General features: G+C 43.2%; 1 long non-coding RNA gene across 1 annotated transcript; it reads right to left on the bottom strand.

The window, feature by feature from the left end:
* Window positions 1-5,296: 5,296 nt before the first annotated feature.
* LOC128346724 (uncharacterized) lies at window positions 5,297-18,708 on the bottom strand. Its single transcript, XR_008317153.1, has 3 exons — window positions 18,474-18,708; window positions 17,883-18,004; window positions 5,297-5,475 (listed from the first exon to the last, which is right to left on the bottom strand). It is a non-coding gene; the product is annotated as an uncharacterized LOC128346724 (long non-coding RNA).
* Window positions 18,709-18,971: the final 263 nt, after the last annotated feature.

The raw sequence follows: 18,971 nt of genomic DNA, 5'->3' as shown, positions 1-18,971 counted from the left end.
GACAATAAAATTCAGCCATCCCAGGTCCTTGGGAAGGACTCGATGTCTGGATAAAACAAACCAGTCAATAACACCTATCTGACTGTGTAAACAACAACAACAACAACAAAATAATAAATAAAATAATAACTTTATTTGTTAGCCTCACCATAACAAATTGTTCTCTGGGCGGCTCACAACAGACGATTAGAACATACAGTAAAAACACATAAATCATAAGAGACAGAAGAAGAAGAAAAGAAAATACATGATACAATGCAAAGCTGCTTAAAAACTCATTTTAAAAATTAGTTAAAAATCAAATCAAATCTGAAAACCCAAATTTAGAAGACCCGGCTTTTTATCTGGTTCTACTCTGCCCTTCTCTTTTATCTGAATCATTTACACCCTCTCGCCTTAAGGAATGGCATTTGTTGAACTGGATACTGCCTAGCTCCTGTCGGCTATGCCCTAGGCATAATTTTAAAAGCTGCTCTGCGACATTTTGAGCACCAACAGTCTGGTTCCATCTTGGTTCAAGTGGAGTCTATCCCTTTTGAAAAGGCCCATCCTGTCCCAAAATGTCTCCCAGTGCCTAACAAATCTAAATCCCTCCTCTGAGTACTACTGTCTCATTCACGCATTGAGACCCCTCAGCAAACTGGACCTGTGTGTGGAACACCTAGCACGTCAAAGAACGCTATCCTGGGGATCCTGGACTTCAATATGCTACCTAACAGCCTAAGTTTGGCTTCGGCGGCATTTCCAAACATCAATGGTTCCGACGTGCACCATGACAGCCGACTCTTCCCTTTGTAAGTGTAAAATAAAAACTTGGCATTTTTCTCCATCAGTCTTGGACTTGCCTGTAGCTTTAAGGAATGCAGAATAACATTGTGAACTCATTATGGAGTCCCACTGAATCACTTTAAATGTATCTTTTCCTTACAAAGTAGATAAAAACCATGTTTCTGGGTAAGAGGAGAAGAGGAAGTTGAAGATAATGAGCTGCACAGTAAGAGGAGGAGTAAATAGAGTGAACTAAGGTGAACTTAGGGGAGCTGGGGAATCTGAAAGGAGTCGAAGAGGTCAGTGTCAGGATGACTTAATGTGCATTAATTACCCCCTAATGCACTTTAAGCCTCTTGTCACCCTCATAGTCAAAGAGTAGGGAAGGGTGGGCTCCCCCCCCCATCGCCACCCTCCATTGTGCCTGCTTATGGATGAAGATTCTACACTGCAGTAGTAGTTGTGTCTTGTGAGTGCAGAATCAGGGTGAAAGGAGGTTAATTAAGCTGGAGGAAAAGTGAGGCATTCTGTGAGATCGGTCTAGCAGCAGATCTCATGGGTATTGTCATTGTATATGCTTGCTGAAGAGCATTTGAAGCCATTTATAGACACAGGTGAAGTGTTGGCTTGTAAGCACTGGGCAAAAATGACTTGTGCTTAAATCCTATTTAAAGCAACAGGAAGTACAACATGATTGTACTGTTTACTATTAAAGTGGGGGGAAGCGCTTTAGGCTGCCAAATATTTCATTATGTGAGGATAATTCCAGCTTTTTTTGTTCGGAGGCATGTAAAATAAGAGGTCTGCAAACTGGTTTTTAAATTTTTACTTATGTTATTGTATTGTACTGTATTGTTTTGCTGTAGTGTTTATTTGGTCGTTGACCATAAATAAATGGTCGTTGACCGTAAATAAATGGACACACCATACATTGAAGGATAATTTTACATTTGAGATGTGGCTAGACAACTTCCGATGGGAAGCGACCAAATCACTGGCCCTCCACCCACATAGGTCCTTCCTACGTTTATTATAGAAATGCTGTCAGAAATGGCAATAGGGAAGAAACTGCTGTTTTGCAAATCAGCTCACTATATATGAGAGAGACAGAGATTCTTGGACACTATTTAATTTTAAATTAATGTTGTTATTTCAATTGTTATCCATCTCAATTGGTCAATTATATCTACTATATGGCAGATCATTTCCAAACATGGGGAGAAAGGAAATAAGAAGACACAAAATGAAGTGATGAATAAATAAGCAGATCCCCCATAAGCGGAGATGACACTTAAATAATTCATACATCTTTAATGATATGGGTTTATCTGGCAAATAAAAAATCACATTTTGATTCCAGAAGCACTCCAGCTTTCATAACAGCAGGATGGAACCTGATAAGCAGCTTGTTATCTGAAGTAATATTTGGCCACATTATTTACTTTGCTTAGTACATTGTATTGGACAACTTTAGTTGCTATGGCAGCATTCTATGGCCATATGGGTTCCTCCTTGGGTATCCAGAAGTGCACAAGATCATGCATTTCAGCTAGACTCTCTTTTCTAACTTACTTCATCTTATGTATCTGAGCCATTTTTGGAAGGGCGGAATATAAATCAAATATAAAAACACATACATACAGTGCAGCGTGGTAGTTTGCCACCAAGACTCCCACCCTCCTCATGTGACAAAAGGTGTTTACAAAAAGCAGTGGAACTTTACTTCAAAACAATGGACACAATCCTGTGACACAGGCTTAGGTTATGGTGAAATAAATGGGATAGAAATGTACTATTTAAATGACCACTGCATCTTCTCTGCCCTCACAATCCTGGACTTGGTCCAGGCAAGCGAGAGCAATGGCGATGATCCTGGTCTTGGGAAGGAAGCCTGACTCCCTGACACCATTGACACTCACTCAGTCCAGATGTGAGCTACGTTTGGTGTTCAGGATGGGGAGGAGGAGATGGCAAAACTAGGCAGACAGGAAGGCTGTGTTTCATTTGGAGTTGGCTTGGCAACTGATTGGGGTGTCTGTAGTGACTGTAGAGCCATTAAACAGGCCTGTTTCAATGGCGAACTGGCTCGACCTTGAGCCAAACAGAGGGCCTGGTTCGGTTCAGTTTGGTTCAATTTTGAACTGATCCACCCGGGTCAGCTCGGGGGTTCAAGAAGTAAAAACAAAACAAAAAGCTATATAAATACGGCCAGGCCCAACAGCCTCCAGGGCCTCCAAATGTTTCCCCTCACCCCAATGGTCTCCCACCAGTCCTCTTCAGGCTTGTTCAGCCCATTTTCTGGCCTTGTCAACACTCTTCCAGCTCACGTCGACCATTTTGAAGGCTGCTGTACATACGCACTGGCCCAGAGATGTAAGTTTGGGCAGAGTATAAATCTGATAAATTAGATAGATAGATAGATAGATAGATAGATAGATAGATAGATATTTGCACGTCTGGGTACTGCAGAACAGTCTGCTCAGAACCACTGTACGGAACAGTCAGCACCTCTTGTAACCCTGGCAAGGCCCCAAGGCACCCCTGTTTGAACCACAGGGTGGAATGAAGAGTTTGAACCACCGGCTGTGTTGATGCTGCCAGGAACCACGCTGCTGGGCTGGGAAACAGTGCTGCTGCTGGGCATGGACTGCACACTTGAAGTAGGCATGCCAGCACCCTACTTGTGGTTATTACCCAGCCTCCTCCTCTCTGCCTGACACACCTTTTTGACCAGGAGGGCCCTCCACTTCAGCAGCGCATCAGGAGGGCCCTCCCCTTGGGCAGCATGTCAGGAGTGACCACATTGCCCTTCATGGTTGGGTGACACAGGCATGCCAAAATATGCTCTGCTGATTGATGCAGCCTGGTGCTGAGCTGCTCTACAACTCCAGCCCTCAGCTGACCCAGCAGGGCATGTGCCTCTCCAGTGGTAAGAGTGGTCTGGAACTCAACCATCATCTTCTCCAGGAGAAGTGTAGCAGGCAAAGACTGGCTCAGAGCTGCACACATGCTGCAAGGATGAACAGCTTGAGTGTCAAGGCCAGCTGAGAAATGAGCTTCCAGTCTGCCGTGGACAGGTCTCACACTCCCAAGCCACAGTTCCTCGCCAGAGTGTGGCTGGCTGCTTCTTGCTCCTGCAGGTGCTGGAGCAAGAGCAAAGTGGAGTTCTATCGTGTCCCAACTTCCCCAGGGATGATGTGAGATGGTAGGCTGAGTTCACACTGACACTCCCAGAGCATCCACCTACCCTTCTCAACTGTGGTGGAAATAGGCTGTGATCTTGCAGCACTTGTCCACGAGGGCAGCCATGGCAGCAGCTGTCCAAGAGTGGGGGAGCCCCTGATGCTCCCTCACCCTTGCCTCCTTGATGCCAAGTGCATCCATCACGACCAGGTTAAGAGAGTGTATGGAAACAAACTGCAGCTGTCATGCCACCCTCAGCACATTGGCACCATTGTCAGTGACCATGGAGCTCCTGTGGAGGTTTGGCCGCCTGGACAGCCATTCCTTCACTTGGAGCTCAATAAACACCAAAGCTTGTCTGCTGTGTGCTTGATGTCCGGCAGCTCCACATGCAACAGAGCCCATCTGGGCGTTGTTGCTGGGAGGATATTCTGGCCACACCACCACCACCGGCAGCAGATGTTGCCTCCTCTCTATCTGGCACCTACCAGTGTGCAGGGACAGGAAAGCAGTCTGCACTCCACCACTACAGCTGTTCCACACATCTGTATTGAAGGGCAAACTGGTGTTGGGCCCTCTGACTTCAGCAGCCCCAACACAGCCTCCCTGCATACCCAGTACAGGGAAGGCAACACCTTTCAGCAGCCCCATAACTCCACTTGGAGGGCAAACAATGTTGACAAACATTGAACCCATTCCCTTTTCTTACCAGAGAATCTACTCTCAGAACACCTCAGAAACAACAAAACCCAGTGCCCCATGGGCTTGTGGGCTCGGGAGTGGTTGTCACCACTAACCACCACTCACTGTCACTCACTCTGGGCCACCCTGGTGCCCCCTAAGTGGAGTTATGAGGCTACTGAAATCCCCATTATTCTCTATGGGGGAAAGCTTAAAGATACACAAACTTCAGAAATTCTTTAAAAATCACCCCTTTGCCCAATTCCTTTGAAATCCTTTCACCCATTAGGCACTACCATCCTTTCACCCATTGGGCACTACCATCCACCACAACCCACTCTGGGCCACCCTGGTGCTACCCCCCCCCCCACAGGAGTCGCAGCAAAAAGGTGGGCAGGGCAGGCAGTGGCAGAAAGGCAGGTTATTCAAGAAGCAGCAGATGAGGGTCCAACAGGCAGGGAAAACCGGTGGGTAGGGCATGTAGCAGGCAGGCATCCAACAGGCTGGCAGCAGGCAGGTCAGGCAGTGGCAGGTGGGGGTTCAACAGGCAGGTGTGGCAGGTGTATTAGGTGGTGGTGGAGTGGCCAGAAGACGTTAAACAGGTAGGTGGGTGGGCAGGTCAGATGGCGAGAGCAGGCATGGGTCCAACAGGCAAGCAGGCATGGTGGGGGTCCAACAGGCAGGCAGGCAGATGAGGTGGGGGCCAACAGGCAAGCAGGAAGCAGATCAGAGATGCAGGGGTCGGGGTGGTAGGGAATCAACAAAGCAGCAGACCCAAGGGATGCATGCAGAGCAGTCCTCCAAAACACAGCAGACTAGCAGAGCAATCCTCCAAAGCTCTTCCTGTAAAACAAAAGCCAAAATGCTCAACCATATTGAAAAAAGCTCTTGGTAATTTCCTATCATTTCCCCTCAAATCTGTTATATCTCTATCAGCCTGTGTTGAGACAATTCCATTAAAGTCTCCCATTAATATAATCTGCTGCCTATCTATCTCTGTTAGTTGTTTTTCCAATTTCCTATAGAATTCTACTTTTGCCTCATTGGGGGCATATATGCCCACTACTATGTACTTTGGATCTCCAACCTTTATTTCTACCACCAATACTCTTCCATAATCATCTTTATATAACAATTTTGGCTCTAAAAGGTCTTTTGTATAAGAGACTACGCCCCCTTTTCCCCTTAATATCTAGGGTTTCAAATTGCTAACCTAGTGCTTTATTTTGTAAATACTTTCTATCTTTCCATTCTTATATGCACTTCCTGTAGGCAAATCAAATCCAGTTTTCTTTTTCTCAAATCGTGAAATATTTTTTGGCGTTTTGTTTTTATATTTAAGCCATTTACATTTTTTTAAAAAAAGAGTTTTAATTCCATACTGACTGTTTGTTTATATTGCTAATTCCTCCCGTATTTAGTGCCTTGTGTCTTTTGGACGTTGTCTGAGATCTGAAGATCATTCCTATACCTACGAAGAAATTGTTTTACTTTTAGGTCTTCGGTTAGTCTATGTTTCTTATCTTTAAAAGTAAAGGTAACCCCTTGAGGGAACTCCCATCTAAAGGGGATTTTGTTTTGTTTTAAAATATCAGTCAAATCTTTGTAATCTTTTCATTTTATGAGAAATCTCCTTGGGATTTCTTTCATCACCATTATAATTTGACCGTTAGTTTTCCATTTATCTTGAAAATGGGCTTGTATAATACGATCTCGAGTAGATTTGGGATTGAGTTGGATTATGCAATCTCTGGACACTTTATGGGAGACTACAAAAGTGTTGTTTACTCTGTAGGCATCTTCATCCAGTCCTTCTATGTTAGATATATCCACCTGCAAGAGTTTAGCTAATTCATTTGTCAGAACATCTAGTAAATTTTGAGTAGTACTTTCTGGAATTCCCCTTATTCTAAGCATTCTTTCCTTCTGCATCATTTGCAACATTGCAAGTTGGTCGGCTAACTCTTCATTTTCCTTTTCCAATTCTTTTATCTCCTGGCTTACAGCTTCTACTTTTTTAGAAGTTAACTTAGTATCCTCCATCGTTCTCTTGCTTATTTCTTCCAAGTTCTTAGATTTGTTTAAATTGTCTGTGATCCCTTGTTTCATCACTTGTACCTCCTTATTCAACTGCAACATATCTTGCTTTAAAACCTGTGAATCTGCTTTTATCTGTTGTATATCCTCTTTAAGAGTTTGCATATCATTAACGATAGACTGTACTACTTCATTATTTGTATCTAGTTATTAATAGCTTGAAGCAACTCTCAAATTTCACCAGTGGACCTTTTTTGGATAGTTTTCTAGGCATATGGGTTTGGGTTCCAGTTGGAGTATTCTTGTTCTTAGACATTCTAATATACAAGACTACAGTAACAGATTGGATGTTTACAACAAGGTTAACTCTTTAGCCAGTATACCCCTCCTGTAACTTCAAAGGGGGAGGAATAGTTTCCACTTTGAATCCAATTCACCCTTTAACTTTTTTGAGTTCTTCTTTACTCAAAGTGTATCTGTTTGTTCACTCTGTTATATAGTCACAGGTTTCCTCAAGTTCGTATTTGTAGACTCACACTAAAAAATCACCTGTACCAAAAAGAAGGTAGAAGCTATACTTCACGCTCTTCAAAACATCACAAGACGCCCGGAAGTTCGCTGTAATCACCTCCGTGTTGTCCAGCATCGAATCTTTACACTTAGAATAAAATTGTAGACTGACAATTTAATGTCTTAAGGAACTTTGACTAGCTTTGGCTAAATTAGTTCACTTTAAATTACTTCAACAGAATTGGTAGCCATTTGAAAACATAAAGGTTAGAGTGGGCATTAAACATTCCTCTTTTCCAAAGATACTGCAGAGGTATAGCTCTTTTTCTCTGTAGATATACTTATAAAGTTTTAGTCACTCTCTATATAGAGTTATAGTATCTCGACCACACCTTGGCATCCGGAAGCAGCCAGGAAACATTGTTGGATAGGGCTCTCTCGCAAGTTGTTATTTTCCTTGTTCTTTTAGATGAGATTCTTAATAAATTCCTTTGTTACCTCATTGGCATTTAGTAGAAATTGCAACGCTTCCGAGCTTGGTTTTCAGGCAGCCTGAACTCCACACTGCAGAACTCTCCTTGACTCTAGCCCTGTCGTTCGACTGGTGCGAAGAGACTCCAGCTTCCCTGCGCCCCTTCGCAACAGGAGCTGACTTCTCTGGGCTGGTGAGTCTTTTACACCTCCCACTTTAATCCGGTGGGGTGAGGGGTAGCTATAGAGTCCCCCCCAGTTACTTTCTGCAGGTCTTCTCTCGGAGACTTGGAGACTCAAAGAGAAGCGTCTTGCTCGGTCAGCGTTGGAACTGGAAGTGAACCATTGAATCATTTTGAACCAGTTCAATTTGAAACAGGCTTAGTCTGGTTCACCAGCCCTCTCTTTTAGGGGACTGGTCCGGTTTTAACTGAAACTGGTCGAACTGGGCCAGTTCTAATCAAACCAGGTTTGAGTTAACCAGTTTTGCACACCTCTAATTTGTTTCATTCATTATTGATTGTTAATCGAGACTTCATGATTTGGTGGTTATATGAATGTGATAAATAAATAAAATCAAAGCAAATAAACTTCCCCTTAGCAGCCTAAGCAAAATAGTTCAGATAGAGGTATCCAAGGAGTCTTTGACTTGTGTGACAGAAAGCAATACATCATCAGCATATAGTTTTATTTTATGTTCACAATCACCTATTTTGATACCTTGAATCCAATGCTGTTGTCTAATTTTAGCTGCCAAAGGTCCAAGAGCAAGTATAAACAGCAACGGAGAAAGCGGACATCCTTGAATAAGAGTTTTATTCAAGAGCAAGGACTCCTTGGTCTGAAACAGGGGCTTATTCTGGAGTAAGACTTCTCCTTCTGGAGTAACAGAAACATTGGATACCACCCTCTTTGAACATAATGTTTTGGGAGAGGGAGAGAGACAGACAGACAGAGAGTAAATATTCCAACTCCATGGTTGCCTGCTTGGATGCATAACAATTTTGCCATGTTTATAGAATGTGTCAAAGTATTTATACATTCTTTCTAGCTAAACTTTATTTTCCTTAAAAATGAGAAACAAAAATTATTCTGGCAAAATAAGAGATCTCTTGTTTGCTAAGAACATAACTTGGATATTATTATGATATTTTTCAAAAGCTCATGTCAGCAAATATTGGCTATCATTTGCCAAACAAACAAAAAATTAAACCCCATCGACTCAACTGTGTCATTTGACAACAATTTTTCTTTCATTATCATTAGGAAGTTCAAAGGAAAAATTCCAGCATTGCAGAATCACCAGAATTATTATTTATGTGTAAAATTTACAATAAATATTTTAAGGTATGATTTACCTTGGGTCACAGCAGGGTTTTTACTGCCTTCTTGGAATAGAATTTCAAAGAAGTGTATTTCCTCCGTAAATATTATTACACTGCAGTCATTCTTATTAGCATAATGTCAATGCTGTATAATTGCAGACTGTTATTTAAATATCTTGGCTCATTAACTATGCCACACCAATTCTATAAATAGTCAAATATTTGCCCCGCAAGGGAGGCTATACAAGGAAGGTCCTTTAACTTTCTTCACTATTATGATTATTGCCTGCAATGATGTGCAGTTTCAGGGGGATGGGCATTAGGGATGTGCACAAAATGGAGTTTGCATTTTGTTTCAGCCTTGAAACAAAATGCAGATGGCTGAAACGTTTCATTGAAACAGCGATTGACCCGGTTGTTTCAACTTGAAACTCTGACTGTTTTGAACACAGGATGCAATGGGGAAACTCAAAACACCTTATTGTTTCCCATGGGTAGCTCCCAACCAAAGTGGGTTGGGAAGTGCAACTGTAATGCCCACCTGTGCAGGAGAAAACTTCTTGCACAGCACCCCTAGCTCCATTGGTCCATGCCCAGACCGAGATACCAATGGGTGGAGGGAGTTCCACCATCAAGGATGTTTCCACTCTATGGCCCGGGACGCCCGCTGAAGCCATAGCTGTCGCGGACTTTCGAGTCCCCTGAACCAGGACACAGCCGTAGTATGGATGGCCAGATTCTTCAGAACCCACCCCAACACTGGAAGTGCGGATATTGATCAAGTTGCCAGTATACGTAGCAGCCAACCCCTCTGATCCATTTTCTTTAAGTGTGGATATAGCTTCCAGTGCTAAAATAGCTACTGACCCTAGCCTATGGATGTTACAAGCCCTAAAACTCATACACCCAGGAGAATCTATCCTGGAGCTTTATCTCTCAGAAAAGCAAAGTCCCACAGAGCTTCCATATTTTTACATAGCCAGAAAGCAGCTATTATTAGCCATTCTCAGTGGTTCTTTGAGTCTGACTCAGACTCCAAATGGACCCCAGTATAACATTTTAAACAATGAATTTTTTTCAAGTAGTTTTAAAGTAGTCGTTAAAGTGTGATCCATCATGGGCTTGCTCCAGGTGCCCAATATATGGTCTAATTTCATGAATAAAATTAGAAAAACAGGAAACATTTTTCCTGACAATGGACTTTTCAAAAAGCAAGCGCCAAAGCCACGGTCTGCCCTGGAGCCAGTGCAGGCTGTGACTTGGAATAACTTTGGAAGCTATTCATCCACAACCCCAGATAACCTAGTAGTCCCTAATAGAAGCAATCCCTTTAAAAAGCCTTTCAATTTTCACCAAGCCGACAGGTAATACAGCAATGACCTCATAGGCAGTCCACCACACCGGGACACTGAAGGGAACCCTGACCCCCACCAGCCACTTTCTCCAGATGCCATACTGAGGAACTTTGCCCAGACAGAATTAATGCATTGAGGAGAAAGCATGGATAAATATGATAAGCAGCCCACTAAAGTACTCTTTAAAACCCCCACAGAGCTAAAGGAAGGGGGTGAGCACTCCAACAGAGCCTCAGCTCCCTACTCAACCCTCAGTTAGCCACTCAGAATCAGGCCATAGGAGCAGATCCGGTGACTAATAGGGTCTGGCAGAACACCAGGTCGTTGCATCTACATGGAAATGCAACACAGGTGGCTGTTCAACCGACAAAGCTGCAGAGGCAGATCTGGGACTTGCCACTCAAAGCTCCAAACCCCCTAACCCAAAAGAGGTTCCCAGCAAGGAATTTCTTTCCCAAACAACCCAAAATGACTCAAAAGAGCCAGAAGCAGCTCAAACAGCCACTCTCTGGAGAGACGTGTTTGGTAACATTTCCTCACAGCAAAGGAAAGGAGGTGTGTGGTTTTCCTTTCCTGACCACAAGCCTGCAACAGAAGAGGATTCTTTTAAATGTAGCAGACAAAGAGGCGCTTCACACGACATGTGTGAAGTGCCTGACGGGGTTCTGCGGGGACAGCGAGCTTAGTCCTCTCTCCCCACAGACAAGCAGCTGCTCATAGCTGGGTGGCCGGATCGGCTGCCCACACAGCTGCCAGCTCTGTCATGGACCCGGCGGGGGCTGCGGGGATTAGGGGACAAGACAGCCCCTGGAACTTCCAGGATGTCCCGCGCAAGTGCACAGGGCATCTTGGAGAGACCCCTGAGCCCAGGAGGCTGCTTGCAGTGCCGCGGCGACACACGAGCAAAAAACCAAGGTTAATGGAGTGATCACTCCATTAACCTCGTTTAAGGGGAGGGGGATTTAATGAGGCTAGCTGCTGGGAGTTGTGTGGCTCCCGTTGCAGCATATGATTGCCCAAAAGTGGGCCAGGCTCCCTTAGCTGGCTTTTGGGCGATTGTGGGAATAGCCTCAAAGAGTAACCCACTGAAGCAATCAACTGCCTCTATGAAAAGCCTGTTTCCCCAGAAGCAGACATCTCCCTAACTCCCTGCTCTTTAAAGCTGCTAACCCGCCTGCTAACTGAGTAAAGAGGCCCCTTTTTAAAAATGGTGATTCTCTTTAATGAGCAGGGGGAGAGTAACTGGCCTTACCTATCCCCAGGACAGCTTCCCTCCAGTGGCTGTAGCTGATGTCTATACTACATTTCTTTTTAGATAGTGAGCCCTTTGGGAAAGGGAGCCATTTTATTTATTGGGTTAGATCTATGTAAACCGCTTTGGGAACTTTGGTTGAAATGCGGTATATACATATTCATCATATTTGTAAAAGCCCTGGCTCTGCGGTGGGTGCATCCCCAGCAGGCCTTATTTCAGCTTTAAACCCAGAAGCAGAGGAATTTATGCCTGCACAAGCCCCTTTTGTGACAGTAACACAGATGCCTGCCAAATCTCAGGCTGTAGCTGAAACCAGATATGACCTGTGGGGAAAGCCAAATATCAAAGCAAAAGTAGGAGAACCCCAAACCCCAGCCCAGCTCCTCCTAGGGATGTGCACAAAACCGGTTCGCCCAGTTCAGTTTGGATCCGAACCGGGTCCGAACCGGCAGGGGGTGGTTCAGTTTCGGTTTTGTCCGAACCACCCCCTGGTTCGGTTCGGATCCAAACCGGTTAGGATTCAAACCGAACCAGTTCAGACTGGTTCGGATCTCAAAACATAGCTAGAATTAAAGCTGACCTTGTGTTCCACCTACCATCCAAACCTCAAATCTATTGGACCTTCCTCTGATGTTTTACATTTTTAAAAAATATTTTCAATTTTTGCCCATAACTCCCTATGTGGAGCACTTAGGGGCAAAAAGTTGGGGTGGGTGGTAGACACCCATGGGTGTCCTCCACCCCATGAATCCCAAGGCAATTGGTTGCTCCCAGTATTATTGGTGAATTTTTTGGGGAAAAAATCCCATTGGCTAGAATGGGGATTTTGGGCAGCCCCGTACCCACCTCTGTGGGGTGGCAGCACCCCCAAAGTGGGTCTGGGGCCATGGCAAAAATGGCCTCAGTCCCTCCCGGCAATCCCCAGATAGATAGGAGTGATGGTTTTTTTAATTAGGATTTCCTAAGGTATTAAATAACTATCTAATTGGAAAGAATAGAATGTGTGTCAGTGGGTGAAAGGTAAAGCCAGCAAGCTCTGAGAGAGAGAGTTATTTAATGCCTTCTCCTGGACACTGGTGCCATCCTGAACATTTTGATCCCTGAGCAGACATCTGGCGGGAAGCCACCAGCCACTTAGTCCAGCTCAATGGTTATGGCAGAGAAGTCCAAAACATGCCCATTGTGCAGAATGTTCCCCTTCAAGCCTCCAAGCAGAAGTGCATGTTACAATGTGCAGCCCGCAGGGGAAGTGAGAAGAGAATCTTACGTGTTCCTTTTCTCCAAACTCACAACTGACCTGGCAAAGTCTCTTGTAGCAAGGGATTAAACCTCCTCCAAGTCATTTCAGCCATCCACAGATGTACAGCTATCAAAGCCCTGCTTCCCCTTCCAGCATCAGCTACAGACTCTTGACACCAAGCTGTGCCTTCAGTCTGGGCAAAAAAGCAAAGCTGAAGTTGAAATCATCATCCTCATCCTCATCATCCCCCAGTGACGCACTAGCTTGGTGTGGTTGTGGGGCTTGTGTGCTCTGAGGAAGGTGAGAGCTATGCCAGAGGTCCAACCATACTGGACAGGTGTCACCAGAGGAGCCAGACAAAGAGTGCCTCTCCCATCAACAATATGGTGAGACGTAACTTTAATAAAACTATACTGGAACGGTCATTGCCCGGGTCAACAAGGACCGCAGCAGGTGCTGGAGTCCCTGGACATCTGGTGGCAAGTGGGCTACAGGACTCAGGATCTTCAGTAGAGCAACCAGGGCTGGAGACTGCAAGGTTACTGGAAGAAACGCCGCTTAACCGGAAAAAATATACGAAAAATGCCAACAAGGAAATAATGATCTGCTATTAAAAGACTAGTCCAACTAGAAGAGGTTATTTAAAAAGAATGTACCAAATTTGGAAAGAAAAGCATCCAGATACAGAAATAACAGAACAAAGGCTAGCAGACCAGAGAAGATTCATAATCAGAAATAAAGTATTCACAGGAGTTGAGCTGGAAGAACTGCAAAGAGCAACACAGGCTCAAGATATGGAAGAAGAATTACCACCAACTGAAAAAGTTCCTCAGGCGCAGGTGGAGGAGGAGGTGTTGGAAATCGAGGATGCCACTGTTGCTGAACTGTTTCAAAATCAAAACCAGGCAACTTCCCCTTTGCCTTCACCTCAAAAACCCAAATGCCGTTTAACAGAAAAGCAACAAGAACTAAAGCAAAAAATAACTGAGCACATGAACCAAACAACCACAAGGGTTCGGCTTCCTGCTCTAAAAACAGTTGCCAAAAAACAACTTGCTCAGGTATTAAAAGATGTCAATGCTGCACTTGCAGATGAAATAACAACCAATAATTTGAAAGAAACAAACCAACTAATATACAGTGTAGCAACAATAACAACACAAGAGCTCGGATATAAGATCAGTGGACCTGTAAAAAAAGAAAGTAGTACATCACCTAAATGGAAGATTAGATTAGAATATAAAATCTCCAGGCGTAGATCAGAGGCTAGTAAATTGAAAGATATGAAAGACAAGAAGCTGAAGAATGAAAACACCAAACAGTATCTGATCCAAAAATACCACCTCGATTCAAGGAAAATTAGAGAAGTCCTGGAAATAATAAAGCAGCAAATAACAGCAGTGTCAAAGAAGATTAGCAGATACGAAGCCAGAATTACACAACACAGGCAGAATCTCCAATTCCAGTCGAATCAGAGACGTTTCTACCAAAGCACAGGAGGAAAAACTGCAAGAAACGTAGAAACACCAGATAAAGAAGAAACAGTGCAATTCTGGGGGAAATTATGGGAAAATCACATAAATTATAATAAAAAAGCAGGCTGGGTGAAAGAGGTTGAAATATGTAACCAACAAATGCAAGATCTAATAATAACACCAGAATTAATAAGTGAAAGAGCAAAGGAAATTAAAAATTGGACTGCACCAGGTGATGATGAACTGCATGGCTTTTGGCTTAAACACCTAACAAGCCTTCATAAACAACTATCAAAACAGTTCAATCACATTTTGCAAGGAGGTGATATTGAACAATGGCTAACAACTGGGAAAACTCATCTCATCATGAAAGACCCAGAAAAAGGTGCAGTTCCAAGTAATTATAGACCGATCACCTGCCTGCCAACCATGTTCAAATTATTAACTGGAATAATAGCAGATGAAGTGATGCAACACTTATAAACTAACAAACAGCTTCCAGCTGATGAGAAAGGAAATTGCCCGAACACCAGAAGCACAAAAGACCAGCTGCTGATTGACAAAATGATTTTAGAAAATTGCAAGAGAAGAAAAACCAATCTAAGTGTTGCATGGATTGACTACAAGAAAGCCTTCGACTCATTGCTGCACACATGGATACTAAAATGATTACAAACAACTGGTGTCAGCAAAAATATTCAGATGTTTATTTAAAAAGCAATGAGCATGTGGAGTACACAGTTAACAATCAATGGCGAGACACTTGGACAGGTTAGCATTAGAAGAGGTATTTTCCAAGGGGTTCACTATCCCCTCTGTTGTTTGTAATCGCCAAGACTCCAATACTAAACAAAACAAGCCTCGGATACCAAACATATAAAACATCAAGTAAAATAAATCATCTGCTGTACATGTACGATCTGAAGTTGTATGGAAAGTCCCAGTCAGAAATCAAGTCACTGCTAAACACTGTCCGTATATTCAGTAGCGATATAGCAATAGAGTTTGGACTAGACAAGTGTGCTGCATTAATAATGAACAGAGGAAAAATAACAAAAAAAGAAGGAATAGAACTGCCCAATGGAAGCAACATCAAGAACCTGGAAGAGAAAGAACATTACAAATACTTGGGCATTCTCCAGACTGATAAGATGGCACACACTGAAGTTAAAAGAAAAATAGGAAGTGAATACATCAGGAGAGTTAGAAAAATCCTCAAGTCCAAACTCAATGGTGGGAACACCATACATGCCATAAACACCTGGGCTATACCTGTTATCAGATACACTGCAGGAATAATAGACTGGACCCAGGCAGAGCTAGAGACGCTAGATCGTAAGACCAGGAAAATCATGACCATCAATCATGCTCTGCACCCCCGCAGTGATGTAGATAGGCTATACCTCCCTCACAGCTCCGGTGGAAGAGGCATGCTGCAAGTCCATCAAACAGAAGAGGAGGAGAAAAGAGGCCTTGAAGAATATATCAAGGACAGTGAAGAAGATGCACTTAAAATGGTCAAGAACAAGAAACTATTAAACACCAATAAAATAAAGCAGGCCTACAAGAAAGAACAAGTCAAGAACCGAGCAGAAAAATGGAAAAATAAGCCACTGCATGGTCAATATTTGCACAATATAACTAGTAAATCAGACATCACCAAGACCTGGCAATGGCTTAAGAATGGCAACTTGAAGAAAGAAACAGGGTGTCTAATACTGGCTGCACAAGAACAGGCACTAAGAACAAATGCAATAAGAGCAAAAGTCAAAAAATCAACAACAAACAACAAGTGCCGCCTTGGTAAAGAAGCAGATGAAACCATGGACCACCTAATCAGCTGTTGTCAAAAGATCACACAGACTGACTACAAACAAAGTCATGACAAGGTAGCAGGGATGATACACTGGAACATCTGCAAAAAATACAAGCTACCTGTAGCCAAACATTGGTGGGACCATACAATTGAAAAAGTTGTCAAAAATGAAGATGCAAAAATATTATGGGACTTCTGACTACATACAGACAAACATCTGCCACACAATACACCAGATATAACTGTAGTCGAGAAGAAAGAAAAACAAGTTTAAATAATCGACATAGCAATACCAGGGGATAGCAGAATAGAAGGAAAAGAAATAGGAAAAAAAATCACAAAATACAAAGATCTACAAATTGAAATTTAAAGGCTGTGGCAGAAGAAGACCCAAATCATCCCAGTGGTAATTGGCACCCTAGGTGGAATTCCAAAACAACTTGAAGAGCAACTCAACACCATAGGGCCACAGAAAACACCATCAGCCAACCTCAAAAAGCAACTTTACTTGGAACTGCCTATATTTTGCGACAATATCTATAATAACAGCAACAACATTTCAAAATTCAGCCATCTCAGTTCCTTGGGAAGGACTCGATGTCTGGATAAATCAAACCAGTCAATAACTTGTCTGACTGTGTAAATAAATAATAATTAATAATAAACAACTTTATTTCTTGGTTGCCCCATAACAAATTGTTCTCTTGGCGGCTCACAACACCACATCGAAACATGAAATAAAAACACACAACACATTAAATCATAACAGACCGGGGCGGGGGGGTAGAGAATACAAAATACAATACAAAGCAATTTTAAAACTTTTAAAAAATAAGTTAAAATCAAATATAAAAACCAAAATTTAAAAGGCATGAATAAACAAAAAGTCTTTACCTGGAGTCTCAAAGAACAAAGTGACGAAGCCAGGCAAACCTTACTGGATGTATTCCATAAAAAGCCACCAAAAAGGCCCTCTCCCTGGTAGACAACACCTCACCTCATTTGGCAGGTGCACTTGGAGTAGGACCTCCGAAAAAGATCATAAGGCCTGAGCCAGGACATATGGAGCAAAATGCTTTCTCAGGTAACCCAATCCCACTTAGCACTTCAAAAGTTAAAACCAGCACTTTGAATTGGGCTTGGAAACGGACTGGGAGCCAGTGCAGCTGACAAAGCATTGGCAAAGAGGCACCTTTTAATGTGGTGATTCTCTTTATTTAGCAGGGGGAGAGTAAGTGGCCCTATCCACCCCCAGCACAGTACTTCCAATGACTGTTGCTGGTGTCTATCTTGTATTTCTTTTTAGATTGTGAGCCCTTTGGGGACAGAGATCCATTTTGTTTTTCTTATTTATTTGTTATTTTTCTATGTGAACCGCCCTGAGCCATTTTTGGAAGGGCAGTATAGTAACTGAATGAATGAATGAATGAATGAATATGGTCTAAAATGCCCAGTCCCAGTTAATAATCTTGCAGCCCTATTTTGTACCAGTTGCTGTTTCCAGACCGTTTTCAAAGGCAGCCCCACGTACAACACATTGCAGTAATCTAAGCAAGAGGTTACCAGAGTGTAATTGTGGCCAAGCTGTCTCTGTCCAGGAACGGTCGCAGCTGGCGTATCAATCAAAGCTGATAAAAGGCACTCTGAGCCACAGAGGCCACTTGAGTCTCTAGTGACAGTGCTGGATCGATGAGCACCCCCAAACTGCAAACCTGGTCCTTCAGGGAGAGTGAAACCCCATCTAGAACAGACTGAATATCATTTACCCAGGCAGAGGAACCACCGACCAACAGTACTTCTGTCTTGTCTGTATCAAGTCTCAGCTTATTCACCCTCATCCTTACAGCATCCAGGCACCGATTCAGGACAGTCACCACCTCACTTGTGTCTGATGAAAAAGAGAAATACAACAGAGTGTCATCTGCATATTGATGACACTTCAGGTCAAATCCCTGGATGACCTCTCCCAGAGGCCCCTTCTCCTGAGTTAAAATTCTACTTGGAGAGGCTTGTAAAAGAAAAGAAGATAAAAACAGTTTTTATTCAAATGCTACAGGCTGCTTCTATCGGAGACTTTCTCAGCTTTTAGTTAAAGGTAAAAATACTCAGTAGGTTACAAGAATACTTCAAAAAGCACCCCAGATTATGTTGGGGTGGCATGCTTTAAAAATTGTGGTTACTCAGTTGCAAAGAACAGGTGTGTAGGAAAATGCAAAAGCACACTTAGAACAGTATCAGGGATATACCAAACACACACCAAAGAAACAGAAAGTCTAATGCAAAATCTGACTAAACAAACTTTCCCTAGACAAAACTTCTCGAAGCCAAAGGCCTGGCTTCCTTTGTCTTGAACTCACCAAATCCTGGTTGAGATTCAATCCCCTGCAGTTCTATCTTCCCAGAGTTGCAGTCATCCTCCAGCAGCCATCCTCCATGGCCACATGTGTTCTTCTTTGTACTCCCAGCCTGCTTCTCCTAACAAAGAAACTCTCCTTCCTCCCAACACAGCTGGTGTGCTGATTGGCTGATTCATGGAGTTCACCAGCTTGTCAGTCAGGACAGGGTTCACTTCTGGTTAACTCTTTAGGGGAGGGGTGGCTGATCACTACAATTTCAGTAAATGGATAGAAGCTATCACCACCAGAACCAACACTTCAGCCACAACTGCAAAGGTGTTTTTCAATGTTGTTTGCAGCAGATTTGGGGTGCCCAAATACCTCAATTCTGACAGAGGAAGCTCATTCACTGGCCGAGTGATGTAGGAGCTCTGCCAAGCCCTAGGCAACAAGCAGAGTTTCCATATCACTTGGCACCCCCAATCATCAGGCTTACATGAGAGATCAAATGCAAATCAA

Source organism: Hemicordylus capensis, chromosome 1 (assembly GCF_027244095.1).
Source record: "Hemicordylus capensis ecotype Gifberg chromosome 1, rHemCap1.1.pri, whole genome shotgun sequence".
NCBI lineage: Eukaryota > Metazoa > Chordata > Lepidosauria > Squamata > Cordylidae > Hemicordylus > Hemicordylus capensis.
Note: the sequence above shows the minus strand (reverse complement) of the source record. Positions and strands in the feature narration are given on the sequence as shown.